The following is a 6,261-nucleotide window of genomic DNA, read 5'->3' as shown; positions in this document are numbered from 1 at the left end:
GAACTCAAGATGTAGAGGAAAGCTGCTTCTATTGCCAACTCTTTAAAAAATGGAGGCAAGATTGAATTGTACAGAACATTGAAAAAGACGGTTAAAGAGTGATATCAATGGATTCCACATCACCAGGAGACCTGTTTGCTTAAACTTCAGTTGATGGATTAGTAAAATTTGGTATTAGTTCTATGTACTAGACACTGTTCTAATGGTAAGTGGGAGGAGTTATGTAAGATGTGTAATCCTTTCCTGTAGACAGTTAACAATTTACATGGAGAAACCAAAGATAAACATTTGAAAAGTTTAGCAGAGACCACTAGCATTTATTATAGCATGGCTAAAATAAAATAGGGAAAAATAGAAGACATAATACCAAGTGCTAACACCAAGTGCTGGAGAGGATGTGGAGCACATGGATTTCTAGCACATTATGGGAACACAAAATGACTCCTTCTCCTTGGAAAATAGTTTGGTAGTTTCTTATGAAGTTAAACATACACTTATCATATGACTCAGCAATCTAACTTGTAGGTATTTACCCAAGATAAATACCTACATATATGTGTATATGTGTACATAGGAATCCATATATAGATGTTTATAATAATAGCTTTGTTCAAAATCAGCAAAACTGTAAACAACCCAAATACTCACCAACTGGTGTATAAATTGTGGTACATCCATATATACACCATAGAATACTACTCAGTGCCTGGTTGGGCGTGGCTCAGCGGTTGAGCACCGACCTATGATCCAGGAGATTGTGGTTCGATTCCCAGTCGGGGCACATGCCCAGGTTGCAGGCTCCATCCCCAGTTGGGGGCCTGCAAGAGGCAGCTGATCAATGATGACTTTCTTATCATTGATGTTTCTATCTCTCTCTCCCTCTCCCTTCCTCTCTCTGAAATCAATAAAGGTATATTTAAAAAAAAAAAAGAATACTACTCAGCAATTTTAAAAGAATGAACTACTGATAGATGCAACAACATGGGTGAATATCAAAAGCATTATGTTAAGTAAAAGAAGCCAAACTGAAAAAGCTACATATAGTACAATTTTATTTATATGATACTGTGAAAAGGCAAAACCATCAGAGGGAAATACAAATCAATGGATGCTAGGCACTGGGTTCCAGGAGAGATTGACAATAAAGGGTTATGAAGAAACTTTTTGGCATGATTGACTGTGGTGATTATATGGTTATGCATTTGTTAGAATTCATAGAATGTTCCTAATAAGGGTAAGTTTTAATGCATGTAAATGATACCTTAATAACTTTGATTTTACAAAAAAGTTGAATAACAATAACAAGCCAGTCATTTACACATTACTCTCACAGTTTTCAAACTTTTTGGTGTCTGAATCGTTTTATACTTTTTAAAATTGCTAAAGACTTGGCCCTTGGCCAGTGTGGCTCAGTTGGTTGAGCATAGTCCCATGCACCCAGAGGTCACTGGTTTGATTCCCAGTTAGGGCAAATGCAGAAGGCAGCTTATTGATGTCTCTTCCTCTCCCTTCCTCTTTCTCCCTCTTAAAAAAAAAATCAATAAAATTATTAAGGACCTCAAAAATTTTTTGTTTATGTATGTGGGTTATATATATTAATTTGTTTATATTACTGGAAATTAACACTAAGAAAATTAAAACATTTATTTATTAATTCACTTAAGACAATAACTCCATTACATGTTAACATAAGTAACATATTTTATATGAAAAATAATTGCTTTCCATAACAAAAAAAATTACTGGAAAGAGTAGCTTGCGTTACATTTTTGTAAATGCCTTTAAAATCTGGCTTAATAGAAGAAAGTTGGATTTTCATATCTGCTTTTGCATTCAATTTGTTGTGATATCTTGTGTTGGTTGAAGTATTTGAAGAAAATCCAGCCTAACACAGATATGTAGTTGGAGAAGCAAGGAGTATTTTCATTGTCTGTTCAGATGATTGTGTATATTCTTTGTTATAACAGCGTAGTTGAAAGAAATAATTTCTTGAAGCTTAGTTGAAATGTAGAATCTTAAGCCATATCAATGAACATTTAATACCATTAAGTTATAATCCATGAACCTATCTTGGACTCTGAATATAAGTTTTTACCCACACATAACGTTTTGCATCAATTCTTTGGAAAATATTGGTTCGCTAAGTTATCCAAGTCTTTTGACATGTTTTATTTTACAATATCAGAAAATTACATTTATTAATATAATTTCTGACCTGCCCAGAAAAGTCTCTAATTACTGGAAAGACTATCAGGCTCACAGTAGTGAATAACAATTTCCCAAAATATTAATTTTTGCTTGAAACCTTAAATTTTTTTATTGGCAAAAGAAAAATACTGCCAGGTGTTTTCCATGAAACGACAGGCTTATTTCATCCATTTATTGGAAAATGGCTGCCAAATACTGAGTTTGAATATCTGTTGTTTGCCTGTCAGTCATAGTTCTGTGTAAAATTGTGTGATTAATATCCAGAATATGTAAAGAACTGCCAGAACTCAATAACAAAAAGACAAGCCAATTCAAAAATGGGAAAGGCCTTCATTAGACATTTCTCAAAAGAAAATATATAAATTGCCATTAAGTACATGAAAGGATGCTCAGCGTCATTAGTCATCAGGGAAATAGAAATTAAAAAACACAAAGAGCTCACACCATTAGGATAGCTATTATCAATAAAACGGAAAAATAACAAATGTTGGCAAGGATATGGAGAAATTGGATCCCTTGTGCATTGCTTGTGGGAATGTAAAATGGTGCAGCCTCTGTGAAAAACAACTTGGTGATTTCTCATTAAGTTGAACATATTATTATATCATATAATCCAGCAACGCAACTTCTAGATATACAGGATGGGGCAAAAATAGGTTTACATTTGTGAATATGGGAAGCACAAAGTTTATCTTGTATTATTATTATTTTTTAAAATTTATCTTTGTTGAAAGTATTACAGATGTCCCCTTTTCCCCCCATTGATCCCTTCCACACCACATCCACCCCTATCCAAGGCCTTCCCCACATTATTGTCTGTGTTCATGGGTTATGCATATATGCATATAAGTTCTTTGATTAATCTCTCCCCTCCCACTCCCCACCCCCACCTGCCTTCTCTCTGAGATTTTTCAGTGTGTTCCATGCCTTTGTGTCTCTGGATCTATTTTGTTCATCAGTTTATTTTGTTCATTAGATTCCACATATGAGTAAGATCATGTGATATTTGTCTTTACTCTGACTGGCTTATTTTGCTTAGCATAATACTCTCCGGGTCCCACTATACTGTCTCAAAGGATAAGGGATCCTTCTTTTTTACAGCTGCATAGTATTCCATGGTGTAAATGTCCAAGAAGATGCTTGATATGATTTCAATCTTCTTGAACTTGTAGAGACTTGTTTTGCATCCTAACATCGGGTCTATCTTTGAGAATGTCCCATGTACACTTGAGAAGAAGGTATATTCTGCAGCTTTCGGGTGAAATGTTCTGTAAATGTCAATTAAATCCATCTGATTTAATGTGTCATTTAGAGTCACTATTTCCTTGTTGATTTTTTGTCTGGAAGATCTATCCAGTAAAGTCAGTGGGGTGTTAAAGTCCCCTACTATGACTGTATTCCTGTTGATCTCTCCTTCAAAGTCTTCCAGAAATTTTTTGACTTTTTTTCCAGCCTGTGTGAGTCTTGTTCTGAGGTGGGACTCCTGTAGACAGCATATATTTGGGTCATGTTTTCTTATCCATTCAGCTACCCTATGTTTTCCTTGGGGCATTTAATCCATTTATATTTAAGGTTATTATTGATAGGTATTTACTGCCATTTTATTTCTTTATGCCTATGTTTTGCTCTCTCTCTATTTCAACTTATTACAGCAGTCTCTTTAATATTTCTTGCAATGCTGGTTTGGTGGTGATAAGCTCCTTTAGCCTGTATTTCACCATCTATTTTGAATGATAGCCTTGCTGGATAGAGTATTCTTGGTTTCAGATCCTTGCTTTTTATTACCTTGAATACTTCATGCCATTCCCTTCTGGCCTATAGAGTTTTTGATGAGAAATCAGTTGACAGCCTTATGGGAGTTTCTTTGTAGGTAACAGATTGCTTTTCTCTTGCTGCCTTTAAGATTCTTTGTCTTGAATTTTTTGTGTTTTAATTATGATGTGTCTGGGCGTGTGCCTTTTTAAGTTCTTGCTTAGGACTCTCTGTGCCTCCTGAACATGTGCAACTTTTTCCTTCACCAGGTTAGGGAAGTTTTCTGCCATTATTTCTTCAAATAGGTTGATTCTCTAACCCTTGCTTACTTTCTACATCTTCTGGCACTTCTATGATGCCAATATTGTTATGTTTGGTGTTGTCCCACAGCTCCCTTAAACTGTCCTTTTGTTTTTTCTTTTTGGTTCTCTGATTGAGTGATTTTTCTACCCTGTCTTCTGATTCACTGATCTGATCCTCAGCTTCCCTTAATCTGCTGTTTATTCTTTCCAGTGGATTTTTTATTTCTACTATATCATTCTTAATTTCCTTCATAGTTTCTATATCTTTTCTCATTATCATGTTGATTTTGAAAGCTAAAGCAGTAAAATAGTTTCTACTTGGACAGAAACTTGATTATATTTGTTATCTGAAATAGTAAGTACTACTCCCCCACTGGTATGGCTCAGCAGTTGAGCATCTACCTATGATCCAGGAGATCTCGGTTGGATTCCTGGTCAGGGCACATGCCCAGGTTTCAGGCTTTACCCCCAGCAGGGGGTGTGCAGGAGGCAGCCGATCAATGACGACTCTCTCATCATTGATGTTTCTATCTCTTCCTCTCTCTTCCTCTCTCTCTGAAATCAATAAAAATATATTTAAAAAAATAAGTACTACTAGTGATTATGATAGTTAACTGTTTTATTGAGGTATAATTTCATACCATAAAATCCACCAGTTTTTAGAGTAGAATTCAATGATTTTTAGTAAATTTACATAGTTGTGCAACCACACCACAATCCAAATTTAGAATATTTCTATCATTCTATAAAGATCCTTTGTGCCTATTTGCTGTCACTTTCTGTTCTTACCCCTCAGTAGACTACTCAACTGCTAATCTACTTTCTGTCTCTATAGATTTGCCTTTTCTGGACAGTTCATGTAAATGGAATGATACAATATACTTTTGTGTGTGTGTGTGTCTGACTTCTTTCATTGACACAAGGTTTTTGAAGTTCATCCATATTATAGCACATATAAGTACTTCATTACTTTGTATTGTTTAATAGTATACCATTATATGAACACACCATATTTTCTTTATCCATTTATGAATTGATAGACTTTTAGATTGTTTCCAGTTTTTTTGGCTACTATATTTACCTGTAAGTCTTTGTGTGGATATATGTTGTAAATCCCTTGGGTAGACTCCTAGGAGTGGAATTGCAGGGCTCTGTGGTAAATTTATGTTTTTTTTTTAAATTAACTGTCAAACTTTTCCCAACATACTATACTATTTTACATTCCCATCTGTGAAGTATGAGGGTTCCTGTTTCTTCACATCCTTGCCAACATTTGTTATTGTCTGTCTTGTTGATTATTGCCATTCTAGTGGGTGTGTATTGTGGTAACTCATAGTTTTCATTTGCATTTCCTTAATCACTAATGATGCTGAGCACCTTTTCTGTGTCTATTTGCCATTTATATAACTTCTTTTTTAAAATCCTCACCCAAGGATATGTTTTTATTGATTTTTAGAGAGAAAGGGAGTGAAGGAGGGAGGGAGGCAGGGAAGAACAGATAGATACATCACACACCTGAACTGGGGATCAAATGGCATCTTAGGTATGTGTCCTGACCGGGAATCGAACCCTCAACCTTAGTGTACAGGATGACCCTCCAACCAACTGAATCATGCTGCCAGGGCTATATGACTTCTTTGGCTAAATGCCCATTCACATTTTTTGCACATCTTCAATTGAGTTATTTGTATTCTTGTTATTACCAGTTATTTTTAATGGTTCTCTGATTTTGAACAGGTCTGATATCATCATGATCAGAATAGGTGGAAAATCTGGCAAATGTCCAGGTTTCTGTACATGTACTGCAATGTCTATGTAACTAAAATAGGGGGAGGCATTTTAACTTATTTTCTTGTTGTTACAGAACAAAAGAGGCACTTGTAAGTGGTGGAATATTGTAGAAATTTAGGAGTGTGTGGTGACCATTGCAGAATGCTGAAAAAACTGCATTTCCAGCATGCATAGTCATGGTCAAGCAGAGCAGACACCCTTGTCGTTC

Source organism: Miniopterus natalensis, chromosome 8 (assembly GCF_054644295.1).
Source record: "Miniopterus natalensis isolate mMinNat1 chromosome 8, mMinNat1.hap1, whole genome shotgun sequence".
NCBI classification, from domain to species: Eukaryota; Metazoa; Chordata; class Mammalia; order Chiroptera; family Miniopteridae; genus Miniopterus; species Miniopterus natalensis.
The sequence above is the reverse complement of the archived record's forward strand: the minus strand, read 5'-3'. Positions refer to the sequence as shown.